At 47.8% G+C, this 20,717-nt stretch overlaps 19 non-coding genes and 7 pseudogenes across 19 annotated transcripts; all 26 read left to right on the forward strand.

The window, feature by feature from the left end:
• The first annotated feature begins 98 nt into the window (after window positions 1–98).
• Window positions 99–217, forward strand: LOC136698539 (5S ribosomal RNA; annotated as a pseudogene).
• A 206-nt stretch (window positions 218–423) lies between these two features.
• On the forward strand, window positions 424–542 carry LOC136698994 (5S ribosomal RNA). The gene has a single exon (XR_010803555.1). It is a non-coding gene; the product is annotated as a 5S ribosomal RNA (ribosomal RNA).
• Window positions 543–763: 221 nt separating this feature from the next.
• Window positions 764–882, forward strand: LOC136698639 (5S ribosomal RNA). Its single transcript, XR_010803211.1, has one exon. It is a non-coding gene; the product is annotated as a 5S ribosomal RNA (ribosomal RNA).
• Window positions 883–1,088: 206 nt separating this feature from the next.
• LOC136698640 (5S ribosomal RNA) lies at window positions 1,089–1,207 on the forward strand. Its single transcript, XR_010803212.1, has one exon. It is a non-coding gene; the product is annotated as a 5S ribosomal RNA (ribosomal RNA).
• Window positions 1,208–1,412: 205 nt separating this feature from the next.
• On the forward strand, window positions 1,413–1,531 carry LOC136698641 (5S ribosomal RNA). Its single transcript, XR_010803213.1, has one exon. It is a non-coding gene; the product is annotated as a 5S ribosomal RNA (ribosomal RNA).
• Window positions 1,532–1,752: 221 nt separating this feature from the next.
• LOC136698395 (5S ribosomal RNA) lies at window positions 1,753–1,871 on the forward strand (annotated as a pseudogene).
• Window positions 1,872–2,079: 208 nt separating this feature from the next.
• Window positions 2,080–2,198, forward strand: LOC136698254 (5S ribosomal RNA). Its single transcript, XR_010803019.1, has one exon. It is a non-coding gene; the product is annotated as a 5S ribosomal RNA (ribosomal RNA).
• A 221-nt stretch (window positions 2,199–2,419) lies between these two features.
• Window positions 2,420–2,538, forward strand: LOC136698513 (5S ribosomal RNA; annotated as a pseudogene).
• A 206-nt stretch (window positions 2,539–2,744) lies between these two features.
• LOC136698642 (5S ribosomal RNA) lies at window positions 2,745–2,863 on the forward strand. The gene has a single exon (XR_010803214.1). It is a non-coding gene; the product is annotated as a 5S ribosomal RNA (ribosomal RNA).
• A 208-nt stretch (window positions 2,864–3,071) lies between these two features.
• On the forward strand, window positions 3,072–3,190 carry LOC136698643 (5S ribosomal RNA). The gene has a single exon (XR_010803215.1). It is a non-coding gene; the product is annotated as a 5S ribosomal RNA (ribosomal RNA).
• Window positions 3,191–3,414: 224 nt separating this feature from the next.
• Window positions 3,415–3,533, forward strand: LOC136698644 (5S ribosomal RNA). Its single transcript, XR_010803216.1, has one exon. It is a non-coding gene; the product is annotated as a 5S ribosomal RNA (ribosomal RNA).
• Window positions 3,534–3,754: 221 nt separating this feature from the next.
• On the forward strand, window positions 3,755–3,873 carry LOC136698516 (5S ribosomal RNA; annotated as a pseudogene).
• A 207-nt stretch (window positions 3,874–4,080) lies between these two features.
• Window positions 4,081–4,199, forward strand: LOC136698250 (5S ribosomal RNA). The gene has a single exon (XR_010803016.1). It is a non-coding gene; the product is annotated as a 5S ribosomal RNA (ribosomal RNA).
• A 208-nt stretch (window positions 4,200–4,407) lies between these two features.
• Window positions 4,408–4,526, forward strand: LOC136698645 (5S ribosomal RNA). Its single transcript, XR_010803217.1, has one exon. It is a non-coding gene; the product is annotated as a 5S ribosomal RNA (ribosomal RNA).
• A 224-nt stretch (window positions 4,527–4,750) lies between these two features.
• Window positions 4,751–4,869, forward strand: LOC136698646 (5S ribosomal RNA). The gene has a single exon (XR_010803218.1). It is a non-coding gene; the product is annotated as a 5S ribosomal RNA (ribosomal RNA).
• A 220-nt stretch (window positions 4,870–5,089) lies between these two features.
• Window positions 5,090–5,208, forward strand: LOC136698255 (5S ribosomal RNA). The gene has a single exon (XR_010803020.1). It is a non-coding gene; the product is annotated as a 5S ribosomal RNA (ribosomal RNA).
• A 222-nt stretch (window positions 5,209–5,430) lies between these two features.
• On the forward strand, window positions 5,431–5,549 carry LOC136698396 (5S ribosomal RNA; annotated as a pseudogene).
• A 208-nt stretch (window positions 5,550–5,757) lies between these two features.
• LOC136698647 (5S ribosomal RNA) lies at window positions 5,758–5,876 on the forward strand. The gene has a single exon (XR_010803219.1). It is a non-coding gene; the product is annotated as a 5S ribosomal RNA (ribosomal RNA).
• A 7,914-nt stretch (window positions 5,877–13,790) lies between these two features.
• On the forward strand, window positions 13,791–13,909 carry LOC136698648 (5S ribosomal RNA). Its single transcript, XR_010803220.1, has one exon. It is a non-coding gene; the product is annotated as a 5S ribosomal RNA (ribosomal RNA).
• A 221-nt stretch (window positions 13,910–14,130) lies between these two features.
• LOC136698397 (5S ribosomal RNA) lies at window positions 14,131–14,249 on the forward strand (annotated as a pseudogene).
• A 207-nt stretch (window positions 14,250–14,456) lies between these two features.
• Window positions 14,457–14,575, forward strand: LOC136698650 (5S ribosomal RNA). Its single transcript, XR_010803222.1, has one exon. It is a non-coding gene; the product is annotated as a 5S ribosomal RNA (ribosomal RNA).
• A 208-nt stretch (window positions 14,576–14,783) lies between these two features.
• On the forward strand, window positions 14,784–14,902 carry LOC136698651 (5S ribosomal RNA). Its single transcript, XR_010803223.1, has one exon. It is a non-coding gene; the product is annotated as a 5S ribosomal RNA (ribosomal RNA).
• A 224-nt stretch (window positions 14,903–15,126) lies between these two features.
• LOC136698652 (5S ribosomal RNA) lies at window positions 15,127–15,245 on the forward strand. Its single transcript, XR_010803224.1, has one exon. It is a non-coding gene; the product is annotated as a 5S ribosomal RNA (ribosomal RNA).
• Window positions 15,246–15,465: 220 nt separating this feature from the next.
• On the forward strand, window positions 15,466–15,584 carry LOC136698256 (5S ribosomal RNA). Its single transcript, XR_010803021.1, has one exon. It is a non-coding gene; the product is annotated as a 5S ribosomal RNA (ribosomal RNA).
• A 222-nt stretch (window positions 15,585–15,806) lies between these two features.
• LOC136698398 (5S ribosomal RNA) lies at window positions 15,807–15,925 on the forward strand (annotated as a pseudogene).
• Window positions 15,926–16,133: 208 nt separating this feature from the next.
• LOC136698653 (5S ribosomal RNA) lies at window positions 16,134–16,252 on the forward strand. The gene has a single exon (XR_010803225.1). It is a non-coding gene; the product is annotated as a 5S ribosomal RNA (ribosomal RNA).
• Window positions 16,253–20,717: the final 4,465 nt, after the last annotated feature.

Genomic DNA, 20,717 nt, shown 5'->3' on the forward strand with positions numbered 1-20,717 from the left:
TTGAGGTGTCAGGTGGTCTACCGTTTACAGGCAGATCTAAAACAAGTATTACTCTTAGAAGAGTATATAGAAATAGTCTTCTACAGCCAGCAGTGATCGCTTACGGCCATACCACTCCTTGAAAGCCCGATCCAGTCTGATCTCGGAAGCGAAGAAGAGTTTGGCCTAGTTAGTACTTGGATGGGAGACTGCCTGGGAATACTAGGTGCTGTAAGCTTTTTAGCTTAAGCTTCTATTATAAAGACAGTAACCACAGTCATTTAACACAAGAGAAGAAGAAAACTACAAAAAAAAAAAAACGAACTGGAAAGCCAATCATTTTCATTTGAGGTGTCAGGTGGTCTACCGTTTACAGGCAGCTCTAAAACAAGTATTACTCTTAGAAGAGTATATAGAAATAGTCGTCTACAGCCAGCAGTAATCGCTTACGGCCATACCACTCCTTGAAAGCCCGATCCCGTCTGATCTCGGAAGCGAAGAAGAGTTGGGCCTAGTTAGTACTTGAATGGGAGACTGCCTGGGAATACTAGGTGCTGTAAGCTTTTTAGCTTAAGTTTCTATTATAAAGGCAGTAACCACAGTCATTTAAACACAAGAGAAGAAGAAAACTTAAAAAAAAAAAACAACAAAAAAAAAAAACGAACTGGAAAGCCAATCGTTTTCATTTGAGGTGTCAGGTGGTCTACCGTTTACAGGCAGATCTAAAACAAGTATTACTCTTAGAAGAGTACATAGAAATAGTCTTCTACAGCCAGCTGTGATCGCTTACGGCCATACCACTCCTTGAAAGCCCGATCCCGTCTGATCTCGGAAGCGAAGAAGAGTTGGGCCTAGTTAGTACTTGGATGGGAGACTGCCTGGGAATACTAGGTGCTGTAAGCTTTTTAGCTTAAGTTTCTATTATAAAGGCAGTAACCACAGTCATTTAAACACAAGAGAAGAAGAAAACTACAAAAAAAAAAAACGAACTGGAAAGCCAATCATTTTCATTTGAGGTGTCAGGTGGTCTACCGTTTACAGGCAGATCTAAAACAAGTATTACTCTTAGAAGAGTATATAGAAATAGTCTTCTACAGCCAGCTGTGATCGCTTACGGCCATACCACTCCTTGAAAGCCCGATCCCGTCTGATCTCGGAAGCGAAGAAGAGTTGGGCCTAGTTAGTACTTGGATGGGAGACTGCCTGGGAATACTAGGTGCTGTAAGCTTTTTAGCTTAAGTTTCTATTATAAAGGCAGTAACCACAGTCATTTAAACACAAGAGAAGAAGAAAACTACAAAAAAAAAAACGAACTGGAAAGCCAATCATTTTCATTTGAGGTGTCAGGTGGTCTACCGTTTACAGGCAGATCTAAAACAAGTATTACTCTTAGAAGAGTATATAGAAATAGTCTTCTACAGCCAGCAGTGATCGCTTACGGCCATACCACTCCTTGAAAGCCCGATCCCGTCTGATCTCGGAAGCGAAGAAGAGTTGGGCCTAGTTAGTACTTGGATGGGAGACTGCCTGGGAATACTAGGTGCTGTAAGCTTTTTAGCTTAAGTTTCTATTATAAAGGCAGTAACCAAAGTCATTTAAACACAAGAGAAGAAGAAAACTTAAAAAAAAACAACAACAAAAAAAAAAAACGAACTGGAAAGCCAATCATTTTCATTTGAGGTGTCAGGTGGTCTACCGTTTACAGGCAGCTCTAAAACAAGTATTACTCTTAGAAGAGTATATAGAAATAGTCTTCTACAGACAGCAGTGATCGCTTACGGCCATACCACTCCTTGAAAGCCCGATCCCGTCTGATCTCGGAAGCGAAGAAGAGTTTGGCCTAGTTAGTACTTGGATGGGAGACTGCCTGGGAATACTAGGTGCTGTAAGCTTTTTAGCTTAAGCTTCTATTATAAAGACAGTAACCACAGTCATTTAACACAAGAGAAGAAGAAAACTACAAAAAAAAAAAAAAACGAACTGGAAAGCCAATCATTTTCATTTGAGGTGTCAGGTGGTCTACCGTTTACAGGCAGATCTAAAACAAGTATTACTCTTAGAAGAGTATATAGAAATAGTCTTCTACAGCCAGGAGTGATCGCTTACGGCCATACCACTCCTTGAAAGCCTGATCCCGTCTGATCTCGGAAGCGAAGAAGAGTTGGGCCTAGTTAGTACTTGGATGGGAGACTGCCTGGGAATACTAGGTGCTGTAAGCTTTTTAGCTTAAGTTTCTATTATAAAGGCAGTAACCAAAGTCATTTAAACACAAGAGAAGAAGAAAACTTAAAAAAAAACAACAACAAAAAAAAAAAACGAACTGGAAAGCCAATCATTTTCATTTGAGGTGTCAGGTGGTCTACCGTTTACAGGCAGCTCTAAAACAAGTATTACTCTTAGAAGAGTATATAGAAATAGTCTTCTACAGCCAGCAGTGATCGCTTACGGCCATACCACTCCTTGAAAGCCCGATCCCGTCTGATCTCGGAAGCGAAGAAGAGTTTGGCCTAGTTAGTACTTGGATGGGAGACTGCCTGGGAATACTAGGTGCTGTAAGGTTTTTAGCTTAAGCTTCTATTATAAAGACAGTAACCACAGTCATTTAACACAAGAGAAGAAGAAAACTACAAAAAAAAAAAAACGAACTGGAAAGCCAATCATTTTCATTTGAGGTGTCAGGTGGTCTACCGTTTACAGGCAGCTCTAAAACAAGTATTACTCTTAGAAGAGTATATAGAAATAGTCGTCTACAGCCAGCAGTAATCGCTTACGGCCATACCACTCCTTGAAAGCCCGATCCCGTCTGATCTCGGAAGCGAAGAAGAGTTGGGCCTAGTTAGTACTTGGATGGGAGACTGCCTGGGAATACTAGGTGCTGTAAGCTTTTTAGCTTAAGTTTCTATTATAAAGGCAGTAACCAAAGTCATTTGAACACAAGAGAAGAAGAAAACTACAAAAAAAAAAAAAACGAACTGGAAAGCCAATCATTTTCATTTGAGGTGTCAGGTGGTCTACCGTTTACAGGCAGCTCTAAAACAAGTATTACTCTTAGAAGAGTATATAGAAATAGTCGTCTACAGCCAGCAGTAATCGCTTACGGCCATACCACTCCTTGAAAGCCCGATCCCGTCTGATCTCGGAAGCGAAGAAGAGTTGGGCCTAGTTAGTACTTGGATGGGAGACTGCCTGGGAATACTAGGTGCTGTAAGCTTTTTAGCTTAAGTTTCTATTATAAAGGCAGTAACCAAAGTCATTTAAACACAAGAGAAGAAGAAAACTTAAAAAAAAAAAAACAACAACAAAAAAAAAAACGAACTGGAAAGCCAATCATTTTCATTTGAGGTGTCAGGTGGTCTACCGTTTACAGGCAGATCTAAAACAAGTATTACTCTTAGAAGAGTATATAGAAATAGTCTTCTACAGCCAGGAGTGATCGCTTACGGCCATACCACTCCTTGAAAGCCCGATCCCGTCTGATCTCGGAAGCGAAGAAGAGTTGGGCCTAGTTAGTACTTGGATGGGAGACTGCCTGGGAATACTAGGTGCTGTAAGCTTTTTAGCTTAAGTTTCTATTATAAAGGCAGTAACCAAAGTCATTTAAACACAAGAGAAGAAGAAAACTTAAAAAAAAACAACAACAAAAAAAAAAAACGAACTGGAAAGCCAATCATTTTCATTTGAGGTGTCAGGTGGTCTACCGTTTACAGGCAGCTCTAAAACAAGTATTACTCTTAGAAGAGTATATAGAAATAGTCTTCTACAGCCAGCAGTGATCGCTTACGGCCATACCACTCCTTGAAAGCCCGATCCTGTCTGATCTCGGAAGCGAAGAAGAGTTTGGCCTAGTTAGTACTTGGATGGGAGACTGCCTGGGAATACTAGGTGCTGTAAGCTTTTTAGCTTAAGCTTCTATTATAAAGACAGTAACCACAGTCATTTAACACAAGAGAAGAAGAAAACTACAAAAAAAAAAAAAATGAACTGGAAAGCCAATCATTTTCATTTGAGGTGTCAGGTGGTCTACCGTTTACAGGCAGCTCTAAAACAAGTATTACTCTTAGAAGAGTATATAGAAATAGTCGTCTACAGCCAGCAGTAATCGCTTACGGCCATACCACTCCTTGAAAGCCCGATCCCGTCTGATCTCGGAAGCGAAGAAGAGTTGGGCCTGGTTAGTACTTGGATGGGAGACTGCCTGGGAATACTAGGTGCTGTAAGCTTTTTAGCTTAAGTTTCTATTATAAAGGCAGTAACCAAAGTCATTTGAACACAAGAGAAGAAGAAAACTACAAAAAAAAAAAAAACGAACGGGAAAGCCAATCATTTTCATTTGAGGTGTCAGGTGGTCTACCGTTTACAGGCAGCTCTAAAACAAGTATTACTCTTAGAAGAGTATATAGAAATAGTCGTCTACAGCCAGCAGTAATCGCTTACGGCCATACCACTCCTTGAAAGCCCGATCCCGTCTGATCTCGGAAGCGAAGAAGAGTTGGGCCTAGTTAGTACTTGGATGGGAGACTGCCTGGGAATACTAGGTGCTGTAAGCTTTTTAGCTTAAGTTTCTATTATAAAGGCAGTAACCAAAGTCATTTAAACACAAGAGAAGAAGAAAACTTAAAAAAAAAAAAACAACAACAAAAAAAAAAACGAACTGGAAAGCCAATCATTTTCATTTGAGGTGTCAGGTGGTCTACCGTTTACAGGCAGATCTAAAACAAGTATTACTCTTAGAAGAGTATATAGAAATAGTCTTCTACAGCCAGGAGTGATCGCTTACGGCCATACCACTCCTTGAAAGCCCGATCCCGTCTGATCTCGGAAGCGAAGAAGAGTTGGGCCTAGTTAGTACTTGGATGGGAGACTGCCTGGGAATACTAGGTGCTGTAAGCTTTTTAGCTTAAGTTTCTATTATAAAGGCAGTAACCACAGTCATTTAAACACAAGAGAAGAAGAAAACTTAAAAAAAAAAACAACAAAAAAAAAAAACGAACTGGAAAGCCAATCATTTTCATTTGAGGTGTCAGGTGGTCTACCGTTTACAGGCAGATCTAAAACAAGTATTACTCTTAGAAGAGTATATAGAAATAGTCTTCTACAGCCAGGAGTGATCGCTTACGGCCATACCACTCCTTGAAAGCCTGATCCCGTCTGATCTCGGAAGCGAAGAAGAGTTGGGCCTAGTTAGTACTTGGATGGGAGACTGCCTGGGAATACTAGGTGCTGTAAGCTTTTTAGCTTAAGTTTCTATTATAAAGGCAGTAACCAAAGTCATTTAAACACAAGAGAAGAAGAAAACTTAAAAAAAAACAACAACAAAAAAAAAAAAACGAACTGGAAAGCCAATCATTTTCATTTGAGGTGTCAGGTGGTCTACCGTTTACAGGCAGCTCTAAAACAAGTATTACTCTTAGAAGAGTATATAGAAATAGTCTTCTACAGCCAGCAGTGATCGCTTACGGCCATACCACTCCTTGAAAGCCCGATCCCGTCTGATCTCGGAAGCGAAGAAGAGTTTGGCCTAGTTAGTACTTGGATGGGAGACTGCCTGGGAATACTAGGTGCTGTAAGCTTTTTAGCTTAAGCTTCTATTATAAAGACAGTAACCACAGTCTTTTAACACAAGAGAAGAAGAAAACTACAAAAAAAAAAAAAAACGAACTGGAAAGCCAATCATTTTCATTTGAGGTGTCAGGTGGTCTACCGTTTACAGGCAGCTCTAAAACAAGTATTACTCTTAGAAGAGTATATAGAAATAGTCGTCTACAGCCAGCAGTAATCGCTTACGGCCATACCACTCCTTGAAAGCCCGATCCCGTCTGATCTCGGAAGCGAAGAAGAGTTGGGCCTAGTTAGTACTTGGATGGGAGACTGCCTGGGAATACTAGGTGCTGTAAGCTTTTTAGCTTAAGTTTCTATTATAAAGGCAGTAACCAAAGTCATTTGAACACAAGAGAAGAAGAAAACTACAAAAAAAAAAAAAACGAACTGGAAAGCCAATCATTTTCATTTGAGGTGTCAGGTGGTCTACCGTTTACAGGCAGCTCTAAAACAAGTATTACTCTTAGAAGAGTATATAGAAATAGTCGTCTACAGCCAGCAGTAATCGCTTACGGCCATACCACTCCTTGAAAGACCGACGCGCATGCGCGGCGTTTTACAGAGAGAAGGTAGAATCGGAGGCGAAAGTTATTAAAATTTAAGAGTTTAGAGCGATTTTTGTTAGGGGTATTCGATGGTTTTGTTTTGTATGAAAGGTTTTTTGACTTAGTGGTGTGGTTTTTGTTAATGAAGAGCGGTTTTTGACCGCGTTTTTTTGTTTTGTTTTGTTCGCGCCGCGCACCTCTGTGTGAGTGAGGGCGCGGCGAAAAATGAGGAAGGGAAAAGCCGGAGCCGCGTCGGCGGCGAAAGCTGAAGCCTCAGCGGTGGTGGACGGGAGAGTGGAGAGTGTGAGAGCTGCGGCGGTGAAGGGCGCTGGAGCCGTGACTGTGGCGGGAGAGAGGGCGGCGTCGGCAGCGAGAGCGGCGTCGGAGAGGGAGAAGGAGACGGCAGAGAGAGAGGTGGAGCGATCGGCGGGAGAAAGAGGATCGAGTCGCGGGAGTAAAGCGGCGGAGAAAGAGAGGAGAAAGGAGGAAGGTGGAGAGGGTGGACGGAGCGGGAGAGGAATGGAGGTGAGGAGAGGAGAAGAGAGTGGGGCGAAAACGGCAACGGTCGCTAGAAGAAAGAAGGAGGATGTGGAGATATCGAGCGATGATGGGATGGAGTATGTTGAATGTGGGGATGAGTATTTCGATGATGAATTGGTGGATTTTATAAATGACAGTTCGGATGAGGCGGAGCAGGCAAAGGGAGGGATTGAGAGGATGAGGAGCAAGACGGGGAGGCTTGCGGGGGAGACCTCGGAAGCCTGTATGAGAGCTGGACTGGGGGAAGAGACACTGGGGGGAGACGGAAAGGAGGAGAGGTTGCGGGAGAGGGGGGTGCCTAAGGACTCAGTCAAAGGAACGGGGGTTCGGGCTCCAATGGGAGGAGATAGAGGGACTGAGGTTGTGGACGGGAAGAAGAAGGGGGAGAATGCGGTGAGGCAACAGGTGGAGGCTACTCGAGAACTCTCCCTGGATGGACTGGTGGCGAGGGGTGTTCCTGCTGCTGCAGCGGGAGAGAGTAGACTCAGGCCGCCGATGAAAGCAAAGTTCAAATCAAATCCCAGGTCTGAGAATCAGCCTGGGGTTTTAGGAACTGAAAATGTGTCTGTGTCTCTGTGTGCAGAAACCGCCACCCTGACTGCTGGAGCTGCCTTTTCTGTGCGGCAAGAGGGAGCAGCGATGACGATGGGCCCACAAGCACATTCGGAAGCGGTGCGGCCGGGGAAGAAGGTGGTGCAGGCTTCAAGCAACCAGAGTGTACCGGTGGAGGGTACAACGGTCGGGGCCCAAGTAGGTGGTGGGCATGCGAAGGGGGGTGGCACGCGGCCTGGTGAGACCGTGGATCCTGGCTCTGAGGAGGAGCGGAGGGCAATGCTACGGAGGGCGGCAACGGCAGCACGAGAGGCGGCCGTGGCGGGGCCCTCTGGGGTTGCAGAGGGGCGAGTGGGAACATCGAGGCCAGGGTCAGGGACACGGTTCACACGAGAGGCCACGGTCGCACTGGAGGTCGCGGACCCGAAAACGGTGTCCCCGATTGACATAATCAGGGCTGTCGAGGGTCTGTTGGGAGCGGGGAGTCTGTTGGCACTCCGTCCCAAGAAGTTGGGAGAGTTCGAGCTCACGCTGGACTCGGAGGCCGCTGCGGAGAAGCTGGAGGATGGTCTGAAGATCGGGGACACTGTGTATACGGTGCGCAGGATGCTGCGCACGGATTATATGGTGTCTTTCTTACATCTGCCGGCCTATATATCCGATGAGGACATAATGGCGAAGCTGAGGGTATGGGGCGTGACTATCCTGCGGCCGATCCAGAGGCGGTATTTCCCGGGGACGATGGTGGCGGACGGGACGAGGTTTGTGAAAGTCAGGTTTCCACCGAGTCTGCCATGCCTACCATACAGCGTGAGGTTTGAGACTCTGGAGGGGCCACAGTACTTTAGAGTGCTCCACGACCGTCAGCAGAAATTATGTCGCCAGTGCATGAGGCCGGGTCATGTCATGAGGCAGTGCCCCGACTTCGTGTGTCGTGAGTGTGGCGAACAGGGGCACTTTGCGAGGGAGTGTAAGGCGGCAAAGTGCCCGGACTGCCGAAGGGCCCCGATGGGTTGCGTGTGCGTGGGTCAGCCTGAGCAGTCGCAACAGAGTGCCGAGAAAGAGAGGCAGCCGGTGGACAGGGTGGAAAAGAGACAGAGGGAACAGGAGGAGGTGGAACGGGAGTTTGAGGAGGTAGTCCCTGCCAAAAGGGGCCCTGAAGTGGAGGGCAGAGAAGAGCAAACTGAGGGTGGTCACGAGAACGGGCCACAGACAAGGACTGAGACTGACAAGATGGTGTACGAACAGGACGTGAGACAGGACGATCAGAGATCCCCTCTGACGAAGTCATGGGGGGAGCAAATGGACGTAGACCAGGACGGGGTAAGGACTGACCCAGACGTGACTAATAAGAGGCCGTCGTTTGAACCCGAGGAGGAGGCTCGAGGGGCTGTGGAGGACTCGGGTTTGAAGAACACACCTCAGGGACGGCAGGCCATGAGACCTCGGCCTAACCTGGCAAGGGCTAGGGAGAGGAAAGAAATTGGACGAAAAGGGGGGGAGGGGATGGACGGTATGAGGAGAGTACGTCAAGTGGACGTACTCTTCCACAATTTCACCACAGGGGGTAAGAAGGATAATATTACTGGTTTGGTATAACGATAGTAGTGGATAGATTAATTGTGTAAAATGTCTAGTGTAATGATGTATAGAAATAATGATATAGGTGGGGGGGATAGAGATCTGTCTTTTCCAAGATGGCCCTAAATTTAGTTTCTTTTAATGCCAGGGGCCTTACGTCCCTGGAGAAATTACGGCGCGTTTTGGCCATGTTGGGAAGGGCAGATCTCATATGCTTACAAGAAACGGGATGGGGAGGAGTGAATGAGGATATAGTTAAAAGGGAATGGGATGGGGAGGTGTTTGCGAGTGCAGGTCAGGGAGGGTTGGGGAGTGGGGTCGCCATTCTTGTTCGGAGGGGTGCGTGTGAGCGAGCAAGAATGGTCTTCCAATTGAATATGGGGAAATGTATAGGGGTGGAGTGTGTGTTGTGTAATTTTGGGTTTTTGTTGGTGTGTTTGCATGCCCCCAACGATCAGAGGGAGAAGGCAACTTTCTTCCAGGCCCTCAGCCAGAAGCTGCGGGGATGGAAGAGGGTGCTCGTTGTGGGGGATTTTAATACTGTGCAGGGGAGAGCGGACCTGCCTGAGGGGATGCGCTTCAGGTCGGATGTGGGCAGAGAAGCACTCCGGGCCATGATGCAGGACAAGGATCTCATGGACGTGTGGAGAGAAAGGAATGAGGGTGAGAGAGTCTTCTCCCGAAAACAGTGGGTGGAAGGCTCTCTCAAACAAAGCCGTTTAGATCTGGCACTCTGCAAGAGGAGATGGGGTCACATGGTAACATCAGTGAAATACGTGGAAACATCGGTGAGTGACCATTCCTTTCTCTCCATAGTCATGGAAACATCGGAGGTTGAGAGGGGGCCTGGGGTGTGGGCTTTGAACACGTCCTTCCTGGAGGACCCACTTTATAGTTTGGCAGTGGGGGACATCATCCGAGGTCAGGTCGGCTCTCCCCTTTATTATGATGAGGTAAGGGTATGGTGGGATAATATTAAATATGATATTAAAATATATTCAAGAAAATATGGGGGTATGATGAAGTATTGGAGGGAGGGGGAGGAAAGAAAGGTAAGAAGGGAATTAGAGAAATTGAGGGCGGGAGGGGAGGTAGAGGGGGATAAAATAATAGAATTAGAGCATAAATTGGAAATGATAGAGGAGAAGAAGTGGAGAGGAGCATGGGTAAGGAGTCGGGCAAAGAGGGAGATAGAGGGAGAGAGATGTACTGCCTTCTTCTTCAATCTAGAAAAGAGGAGGCAGTCATCTGCAGCCCTGGGGGAGGTAAGGAGGAGTGATGGAGGACAGGTAAGGGGGATAAATAATATATTAAAAGAGGTAGAGAGGTATTATGAAAATATGTTCATGAGTAGAGGGTGTAATGATAGTGAGGTAAAGTATATGTTGGGCCATGTCTCTGCGGCGGTGCCGCAGAACTGCTTGGAGGTGTGTGATGCGATCATCTCTGAGGATGAGGTACGGGAGGCCATCTCGGCCCTGAGGACTGGAAAGAGTCCGGGGTGGGATGGGCTCCCGTCTGAGTTGTACAAAGCCTTTAGTAATATCCTAGTGCCAATTTTGGCGGCTTTGTACAACTCCATCTTCAGGGATGGGGAGATGTGTCCCTCAATGAAGTTGGGGTTGGTGCGGATGGTGTGTAAGAAGGGGGACAGGGCTTCTCTTAACAACTACAGGCCCATTACCCTACTGAATACGGATTATAAGATCCTGGCCAAGATTTTGGCTGGGAGATTAATGTATACCCTGCCGCATATTGTCCGCACCACGCAGGCGTATGCGGTGCCGGGGAGGGACGTGCTGGACACTGTCTTGAGCATTCGCCACATCACTGAGCTCCTGCAAAAGGGGGGCTCAGAAGGCTACTTGTTGAGCCTTGATGTGGAGAAGGCTTTCGACAGTGTTGAGCACGGCTATCTGCGGGGGGTCCTGGGGGCCTTTGGGTTCGGATCCGCTTTTAGAAAGTGGATTGACATACTCTACACGGGAGTTCAGTGTAAGATCAAGTGTAATGGCTTCCTCACTCGGGCCATCGGGGTGTGCAGGTCGGTCAGGCAGGGGTGTCCCCTGTCGGCTGCTCTGTTCACCCTGGTGGTCGAGCCCCTGGGTTTGGCGGTGATGGCGTGTAGGGGAATCGAGGGAGTACCGAGAGGAGATGGTTGCACCTTTAGCAAGGTGTTTCAGTACGCAGACGACACGACCATGATCGTGAGGAACGCACAGAGTGTTGTTACAGTTCTGGAGCTCATGGGTCGTTTTGGTAAAGCATCAGGGGCTTGGATTAACACCACCAAATCCAAGCTACTACGTTTAGGATCCGCTCCCTCCTTGGATGGCCTGGTCACAGTCAAGGAGGTGGAGGATCAAGTCCGTATCTTGGGCGTAAACGTAGGAAGGGACAGCGTCAGGGCAGATCAGCTGAGGTGGGAGGAAGTGCTCGAGGAGATGGACAGAAGGTTGCGCTTCTGGAAGACAAGGGCCCTCTTCTTGAGGGGGAGAGTGTTGGTTCTCAACGCTCTCTTCCTCTCGAAGTTGTGGTATGTCTTGGCGGTCCTGCCGATGCCTGTGTGGGTGTACGGCAGACTGAAGGCAAGTGTCAACGCTTTCCTGTGGGACGGAAAGACCCCAAGGGTGGCGTATGACACTGTCATCGGGCCGTTGGAGGAAGGGGGACTGGGGCTGCTGGATCCCTTGGCCCGGATGAAGGCGCTGAGGGTGAAGGTGGTCCGGAGGTTCCTGGACCAATCTGTGGATGCAAATTGGAAGGATGTCATGCGGGAGCACCTCGATGGGGTTGGGGGGTTTGGCCTGGGCACGAGCGCTCTTTGGATGGTTCCGAGGGCCTCGTGGCTGCGGGACTTTCCTCCTTTCTTCAGAGAGGTGTTCCAGGCATGGGGAGAGATCCTGCCCAGACTGGTCTGGGAACCTGGAGGGAGGAGGGAAGTTTTGGACCAGCCAGTCTTCCAGAACCCGGCGGTCCGGTGGGCTGGACGGATGCTGTGCTACCCGCTATGGTTGAGTGCGGGGCTGCGCCAGTTGCGTGACTTTCTGTATGAAGTCGTACCGGGTTTTCTCCCGTTGCAGGTGGTGATCGACGCTGTCCACGAAGTTGACGAAGGGGTGCCGGTAGCCACACTGCGCAGGCAGTATGAGCGTCTCATCGCTGCGCTGCCTGGGCAGTGGAGGGCTGAGGCAGGTAGGGGAAGAAGACATGGAGATCCGGTCGGCCAGACGAAGGTACTCTTTTCGGAGGGACTGGAGTTTGGCCAGACCACGTTGAAGGATCTCTATGTCTTTTTCAGGAGCATCGCCTTCGTCAAGCCAAAGTGGGGCCCTTATTGGAGCTCGCTGTATGGCTCTGACGTGGCCGAGCGGTTGTGGAAGTGTCGGGGGCTGAAGGGTGCCCCGGCCTCTCGGGAACAACTCGATTTCCTGATTCGGCATCACGCGATCTTCACCGAGCGCCGGATCCGCCTGATCCGGGGCGAGGGGGAGGCCACGTGTAGGGTGTGTCAGCGGGACGACGAGGGTGTGGTACATCTCTTCGTCGCCTGCCCGGACCTCGGGGGTCTCTGGGGACGCCTCCGGGGGTTGCTGCGCCTGCTGTTGGGGCGGACTGTGTGGCAGGACCTTTTGGGGGTGATGGGCTGGGAGGCCCTGGTCCTCTTTGGGATGCAGGGGAGGGTCACGTCTCCCCACGTCTACACCGTCGAGCTCATGCTGTCCGAAGCCAGATGGGCAGCATGGGCTCGAAGGAACAGAGTACGTTCTGTGGGCGGGCCGGCTGAGGCATGGCCCATATTTAAAAGCAATGTAACTAAAAGGGTAAGGACTCTGTGGGATTACTGCAGTCTGGGTCGGCAGGGGTATAACTTCCTCAGGCTCTTCGGAGGGGATAACCCATGCGTGGGTGTCTCTGACGGAGGGCTCGTTGTCGACCTGGACTGTAGGGATCCCACATGAGTAAGTGAGTATATTTAATAAACGTGTATAAAATATTTTGGGGTGTGTGTGTGTATGTATATATAAGTATATATAGAGATAAATGTGAATGAATGGGTATTTGTGTATAGGGATATATGTAACATGTGTATGTGTGTGTATATGTATGTATATGTGTGTATGTGTATATATATGTATGTATGTATATGTGTATATATATATATGTATATATATGTGTATATATGTATATGTATATGTGTATATATGTATATATATGTGTATAAATCTAAATATAAATATAGAAATGAATTGTATAATTGATTTTGTTGAGGTATGTATGGGAAGGGTGGCAGTAGTGGTTTTAGTTTTTGTTTGGTGGGAATGTTTTGGGGGGTTTTGTTTGGGGTTTGATGGGGTTAAGAGTGGGTGGGGCTCTGGGGTTTTCTTTGGGGGTTGTGTTGGGAGGGGGGTTTTCTTCAATGGGTCCTGCCTTTGGTTTTTTTTTCTATGTTGCTTATTTTGGTGGTTTCTGTGTATGTTTATTTTTGATTTTTGCAATATTTATTAATGGAGTTTTTTCAGAGGTTGGATGGTTTTCTGTGAATTGTGAATTTTGTGGTGTGTTTTATTTCATGAATGTGTTGATGTGACTTTAGTTTTGATGAATTATGTGTTGGTTGATTTTCTGTTCTTGTTGATATTTGATGGATTAATAAAGAGAAAAAAAAAAAAAATTGAAAGCCCGATCCCGTCTGATCTCGGAAGCGAAGAAGAGTTGGGCCTAGTTAGTACTTGGATGGGAGACTGCCTGGGAATACTAGGTGCTGTAAGCTTTTTAGCTTAAGTTTCTATTATAAAGGCAGTAACCAAAGTCATTTAAACACAAGAGAAGAAGAAAACTTAAAAAAAAAAAAACAACAAAAAAAAAAACGAACTGGAAAGCCAATCATTTTCATTTGAGGTGTCAGGTGGTCTACCGTTTACAGGCAGATCTAAAACAAGTATTACTCTTAGAAGATTATATAGAAATAGTCTTCTACACCCAGGAGTGATCGCTTACGGCCATACCACTCCTTGAAAGCCCGATCCCGTCTGATCTCGGAAGCGAAGAAGAGTTGGGCCTAGTTAGTACTTGGATGGGAGACTGCCTGGGAATACTAGGTGCTGTAAGCTTTTTAGCTTAAGTTTCTATTATAAAGGCAGTAACCAAAGTCATTTAAACACAAGAGAAGAAGAAAACTTAAAAAAAAACAACAACAAAAAAAAAAAACGAACTGGAAAGCCAATCATTTTCATTTGAGGTGTCAGGTGGTCTACCGTTTACAGGCAGCTCTAAAACAAGTATTACTCTTAGAAGAGTATATAGAAATAGTCTTCTACAGCCAGCAGTGATCGCTTACGGCCATACCACTCCTTGAAAGCCCGATCCCGTCTGATCTCGGAAGCGAAGAAGAGTTTGGCCTAGTTAGTACTTGGATGGGAGACTGCCTGGGAATACTAGGTGCTGTAAGCTTTTTAGCTTAAGCTTCTATTATAAAGACAGTAACCACAGTCATTTAACACAAGAGAAGAAGAAAACTACAAAAAAAAAAAAAACGAACTGGAAAGCCAATCATTTTCATTTGAGGTGTCAGGTGGTCTACCGTTTACAGGCAGCTCTAAAACAAGTATTACTCTTAGAAGAGTATATAGAAATAGTCGTCTACAGCCAGCAGTAATCGCTTACGGCCATACCACTCCTTGAAAGCCCGATCCCGTCTGATCTCGGAAGCGAAGAAGAGTTGGGCCTAGTTAGTACTTGGATGGGAGACTGCCTGGGAATACTAGGTGCTGTAAGCTTTTTAGCTTAAGTTTCTATTATAAAGGCAGTAACCAAAGTCATTTGAACACAAGAGAAGAAGAAAACTACAAAAAAAAAAAAAACGAACGGGAAAGCCAATCATTTTCATTTGAGGTGTCAGGTGGTCTACCGTTTACAGGCAGCTCTAAAACAAGTATTACTCTTAGAAGAGTATATAGAAATAGTCGTCTACAGCCAGCAGTAATCGCTTACGGCCATACCACTCCTTGAAAGCCCGATCCCGTCTGATCTCGGAAGCGAAGAAGAGTTGGGCCTAGTTAGTACTTGGATGGGAGACTGCCTGGGAATACTAGGTGCTGTAAGCTTTTTAGCTTAAGTTTCTATTATAAAGGCAGTAACCAAAGTCATTTAAACACAAGAGAAGAAGAAAACTTAAAAAAAAAAAAACAACAACAAAAAAAAAAACGAACTGGAAAGCCAATCATTTTCATTTGAGGTGTCAGGTGGTCTACCGTTTACAGGCAGATCTAAAACAAGTATTACTCTTAGAAGAGTATATAGAAATAGTCTTCTACAGCCAGGAGTGATCGCTTACGGCCATACCACTCCTTGAAAGCCCGATCCCGTCTGATCTCGGAAGCGAAGAAGAGTTGGGCCTAGTTAGTACTTGGATGGGAGACTGCCTGGGAATACTAGGTGCTGTAAGCTTTTTAGCTTAAGTTTCTATTATAAAGGCAGTAACCACAGTCATTTAAACACAAGAGAAGAAGAAAACTTAAAAAAAAAAACAACAAAAAAAAAAAACGAACTGGAAAGCCAATCATTTTCATTTGAGGTGTCAGGTGGTCTACCGTTTACAGGCAGATCTAAAACAAGTATTACTCTTAGAAGAGTATATAGAAATAGTCTTCTACAGCCAGGAGTGATCGCTTACGGCCATACCACTCCTTGAAAGCCTGATCCCGTCTGATCTCGGAAGCGAAGAAGAGTTGGGCCTAGTTAGTACTTGGATGGGAGACTGCCTGGGAATACTAGGTGCTGTAAGCTTTTTAGCTTAAGTTTCTATTATAAAGGCAGTAACCAAAGTCATTTAAACACAAGAGAAGAAGAAAACTTAAAAAAAAACAACAACAAAAAAAAAAAAACGAACTGGAAAGCCAATCATTTTCATTTGAGGTGTCAGGTGGTCTACCGTTTACAGGCAGCTCTAAAACAAGTATTACTCTTAGAAGAGTATATAGAAATAGTCTTCTACAGCCAGCAGTGATCGCTTACGGCCATACCACTCCTTGAAAGCCCGATCCCGTCTGATCTCGGAAGCGAAGAAGAGTTTGGCCTAGTTAGTACTTGGATGGGAGACTGCCTGGGAATACTAGGTGCTGTAAGCTTTTTAGCTTAAGCTTCTATTATAAAGACAGTAACCACAGTCATTTAACACAAGAGAAGAAGAAAACTACAAAAAAAAAAAAAAACGAACTGGAAAGCCAATCATTTTCATTTGAGGTGTCAGGTGGTCTACCGTTTACAGGCAGCTCTAAAACAAGTATTACTCTTAGAAGAGTATATAGAAATAGTCGTCTACAGCCAGCAGTAATCGCTTACGGCCATACCACTCCTTGAAAGCCCGATCCCGTCTGATCTCGGAAGCGAAGAAGAGTTGGGCCTAGTTAGTACTTGGATGGGAGACTGCCTGGGAATACTAGGTGCTGTAAGCTTTTTAGCTTAAGTTTCTATTATAAAGGCAGTAACCAAAGTCATTTGAACACAAGAGAAGAAGAAAACTACAAAAAAAAAAAAAACGAACTGGAAAGCCAATCATTTTCATTTGAGGTGTCAGGTGGTCTACCGTTTACAGGCAGCTCTAAAACAAGTATTACTCTTAGAAGAGTATATAGAAATAGTCGTCTACAGCCAGCAGTAATCGCTTACGGCCATACCACTCCTTGAAAGACCGACGCGCATGCGCGGCGTTTTACAGAGAGAAGATAGAATCGGAGGCGAAAGTTATTAAAATTTAAGAGTTTAGAGCGATTTTTGTTAGGGGTATTCGATGGTTTTGTTTTGTATGAAAGGTTTTTTGACTTAGTGGTGTGGTTTTTGTTAATGAAGAGCGGTTTTTGACCGCGTTTTTTTGTTTTGTTTTGTTCGCGCCGCGCACCTCTGTGTGAGTGAGGGCGCGGCGAAAAATGAGGAAGGGAAAAGCCGGAGCCGCGTCGGCGGCGAAAGCTGAAGCCTCGGCGGTGGTGGACGGGAGAGTGGAGAGTGTGAGAGCTGCGGCGGTGAAGGGCGCTGGAGCCGTGACTGTGGCGGGAGAGAGGGCGGCGTCGGCAGCGAGAGCGGCGTCGGAGAGGGAGAAGGAGACGGCAGAGAGAGAGGTGGAGCGATCGGCGGGAGAAAGAGGATCGAGTCGCGGGAGTAAAGCGGCGGAGAAAGAGAGGAGAAAGGAGGAAGGTGGAGAGGGTGGACGGAGCGGGAGAGGAATGGAGGTGAGGAGAGGAGAAGAGAGTGGGGCGAAAACGGCAACGGTCGCTAGAAGAAAGAAGGAGGATGTGGAGATATCGAGCGATGATGGGATGGAGTATGTTGAATGTGGGGATGAGTATTTCGATGATGAATTGGTGGATTTTATAAATGACAGTTCGGATGAGGCGGAGCAGGCAAAGGGAGGGATTGAGAGGATGAGGAGCAAGACGGGGAGGCTTGCGGGGGAGACCTCGGAAGCCTGTATGAGAGCTGGACTGGGGGAAGAGACACTGGGGGGAGACGGAAAGGAGGAGAGGTTGCGGGAGAGGGGGGTGCCTAAGGACTCAGTCAAAGGAACGGGGGTTCGGGCTCCAATGGGAGGAGATAGAGGGACTGAGGTTGTGGACGGGAAGAAGAAGGGGGAGAATGCGGTGAGGCAACAGGTGGAGGCTACTCGAGAACTCTCCCTGGATGGACTGGTGGCGAGGGGTGTTCCTGCTGCTGCAGCGGGAGAGAGTAGACTCAGGCCGCCGATGAAAGCAAAGTTCAAATCAAATCCCAGGTCTGAGAATCAGCCTGGGGTTTTAGGAACTGAAAATGTGTCTGTGTCTCTGTGTGCAGAAACCGCCACCCTGACTGCTGGAGCTGCCTTTTCTGTGCGGCAAGAGGGAGCAGCGATGACGATGGGCCCACAAGCACATTCGGAAGCGGTGCGGCCGGGGAAGAAGGTGGTGCAGGCTTCAAGCAACCAGAGTGTACCGGTGGAGGGTACAACGGTCGGGGCCCAAGTAGGTGGTGGGCATGCGAAGGGGGGTGGCACGCGGCCTGGTGAGACCGTGGATCCTGGCTCTGAGGAGGAGCGGAGGGCAATGCTACGGAGGGCGGCAACGGCAGCACGAGAGGCGGCCGTGGCGGGGCCCTCTGGGGTTGCAGAGGGGCGAGTGGGAACATCGAGGCCAGGGTCAGGGACACGGTTCACACGAGAGGCCACGGTCGCACTGGAGGTCGCGGACCCGAAAACGGTGTCCCCGATTGACATAATCAGGGCTGTCGAGGGTCTGTTGGGAGCGGGGAGTCTGTTGGCACTCCGTCCCAAGAAGTTGGGAGAGTTCGAGCTCACGCTGGACTCGGAGGCCGCTGCGGAGAAGCTGGAGGATGGTCTGAAGATCGGGGACACTGTGTATACGGTGCGCAGGATGCTGCGCACGGATTATATGGTGTCTTTCTTACATCTGCCGGCCTATATATCCGATGAGGACATAATGGCGAAGCTGAGGGTATGGGGCGTGACTATCCTGCGGCCGATCCAGAGGCGGTATTTCCCGGGGACGATGGTGGCGGACGGGACGAGGTTTGTGAAAGTCAGGTTTCCACCGAGTCTGCCATGCCTACCATACAGCGTGAGGTTTGAGACTCTGGAGGGGCCACAGTACTTTAGAGTGCTCCACGACCGTCAGCAGAAATTATGTCGCCAGTGCATGAGGCCGGGTCATGTCATGAGGCAGTGCCCCGACTTCGTGTGTCGTGAGTGTGGCGAACAGGGGCACTTTGCGAGGGAGTGTAAGGCGGCAAAGTGCCCGGACTGCCGAAGGGCCCCGATGGGTTGCGTGTGCGTGGGTCAGCCTGAGCAGTCGCAACAGAGTGCCGAGAAAGAGAGGCAGCCGGTGGACAGGGTGGAAAAGAGACAGAGGGAACAGGAGGAGGTGGAACGGGAGTTTGAGGAGGTAGTCCCTGCCAAAAGGGGCCCTGAAGTGGAGGGCAGAGAAGAGCAAACTGAGGGTGGTCACGAGAACGGGCCACAGACAAGGACTGAGACTGACAAGATGGTGTACGAACAGGACGTGAGACAGGACGATCAGAGATCCCCTCTGACGAAGTCATGGGGGGAGCAAATGGACGTAGACCAGGACGGGGTAAGGACTGACCCAGACGTGACTAATAAGAGGCCGTCGTTTGAACCCGAGGAGGAGGCTCGAGGGGCTGTGGAGGACTCGGGTTTGAAGAACACACCTCAGGGACGGCAGGCCATGAGACCTCGGCCTAACCTGGCAAGGGCTAGGGAGAGGAAAGAAATTGGACGAAAAGGGGGGGAGGGGATGGACGGTATGAGGAGAGTACGTCAAGTGGACGTACTCTTCCACAATTTCACCACAGGGGGTAAGAAGGATAATATTACTGGTTTGGTATAACGATAGTAGTGGATAGATTAATTGTGTAAAATGTCTAGTGTAATGATGTATAGAAATAATGATATAGGTGGGGGGGATAGAGATCTGTCTTTTCCAAGATGGCCCTAAATTTAGTTTCTTTTAATGCCAGGGGCCTTACGTCCCTGGAGAAATTACGGCGCGTTTTGGCCATGTTGGGAAGGGCAGATCTCATATGCTTACAAGAAACGGGATGGGGAGGAGTGAATGAGGATATAGTTAAAAGGGAATGGGATGGGGAGGTGTTTGCGAGTGCAGGTCAGGGAGGGTTGGGGAGTGGGGTCGCCATTCTTGTTCGGAGGGGTGCGTGTGAGCGAGCAAGAATGGTCTTCCAATTGAATATGGGGAAATGTATAGGGGTGGAGTGTGTGTTGTGTAATTTTGGGTTTTTGTTGGTGTGTTTGCATGCCCCCAACGATCAGAGGGAGAAGGCAACTTTCTTCCAGGCCCTCAGCCAGAAGCTGCGGGGATGGAAGAGGGTGCTCGTTGTGGGGGATTTTAATACTGTGCAGGGGAGAGCGGACCTGCCTGAGGGGATGCGCTTCAGGTCGGATGTGGGCAGAGAAGCACTCCGGGCCATGATGCAGGACAAGGATCTCATGGACGTGTGGAGAGAAAGGAATGAGGGTGAGAGAGTCTTCTCCCGAAAACAGTGGGTGGAAGGCTCTCTCAAACAAAGCCGTTTAGATCTGGCACTCTGCAAGAGGAGATGGGGTCACATGGTAACATCAGTGAAATACGTGGAAACATCGGTGAGTGACCATTCCTTTCTCTCCATAGTCATGGAAACATCGGAGGTTGAGAGGGGGCCTGGGGTGTGGGCTTTGAACACGTCCTTCCTGGAGGACCCACTTTATAGTTTGGCAGTGGGGGACATCATCCGAGGTCAGGTCGGCTCTCCCCTTTATTATGATGAGGTAAGGGTATGGTGGGATAATATTAAATATGATATTAAAATATATTCAAGAAAATATGGGGGTATGATGAAGTATTGGAGGGAGGGGGAGGAAAGAAAGGTAAGAAGGGAATTAGAGAAATTGAGGGCGGGAGGGGAGGTAGAGGGGGATAAAATAATAGAATTAGAGCATAAATTGGAAATGATAGAGGAGAAGAAGTGGAGAGGAGCATGGGTAAGGAGTCGGGCAAAGAGGGAGATAGAGGGAGAGAGATGTACTGCCTTCTTCTTCAATCTAGAAAAGAGGAGGCAGTCATCTGCAGCCCTGGGGGAGGTAAGGAGGAGTGATGGAGGACAGGTAAGGGGGATAAATAATATATTAAAAGAGGTAGAGAGGTATTATGAAAATATGTTCATGAGTAGAGGGTGTAATGATAGTGAGGTAAAGTATATGTTGGGCCATGTCTCTGCGGCGGTGCCGCAGAACTGCTTGGAGGTGTGTGATGCGATCATCTCTGAGGATGAGGTACGGGAGGCCATCTCGGCCCTGAGGACTGGAAAGAGTCCGGGGTGGGATGGGCTCCCGTCTGAGTTGTACAAAGCCTTTAGTAATAT

This window comes from Hoplias malabaricus, chromosome 5, assembly GCF_029633855.1.
Source record: "Hoplias malabaricus isolate fHopMal1 chromosome 5, fHopMal1.hap1, whole genome shotgun sequence".
Taxonomy (NCBI): domain Eukaryota; kingdom Metazoa; phylum Chordata; class Actinopteri; order Characiformes; family Erythrinidae; genus Hoplias; species Hoplias malabaricus.